The sequence below is a fragment of the Nanorana parkeri genome, unplaced genomic scaffold (assembly GCF_000935625.1).
Source record: "Nanorana parkeri isolate BGI_ZX_2015 unplaced genomic scaffold, ASM93562v1 scaffold3915, whole genome shotgun sequence".
Taxonomy (NCBI): Eukaryota; Metazoa; Chordata; class Amphibia; order Anura; family Dicroglossidae; genus Nanorana; species Nanorana parkeri.
This window is the reverse complement of record NW_017310182.1, coordinates 10193-10595: the sequence shown is the minus strand read 5'-3', so window position 1 is coordinate 10595 and position 403 is coordinate 10193.

Sequence of the window (403 nt, the reverse complement as noted above, 5' to 3'; positions counted from 1 at the left end):
TCCCAAAGGACTGCCATTTGTATAATATATGCAGAAATAATTCCAAACTAAGAGGGACAAACATGGAGCAGATGAAGGCGTAGACAATTGGACCTTAGGGAGGTGAAGACTACACTTGTATGGTAAACACACCTTTGGGATCCAGAGATGTGGAATCCTTGGTGAGGAAGGTCAACTCTGGAAAACTCCAAATGAAAGGTGCAGGGGCAGAGCCAATGTATAGAAATCCCACCGTAGCAAAGGTCCATATACTCAGTTGCTACCCTGTTTCCCCGAAAATAAGACCTACCCCAAAAGTAAGACCTAGTGTGTTTTTTGGGGGGGCAAAAAAAAATATAAGACAGTGTCTTATTTTCGGGGAAACACGGTATGTGGGAGGGGGGGGGGGGGGCCTTGTAGCGAA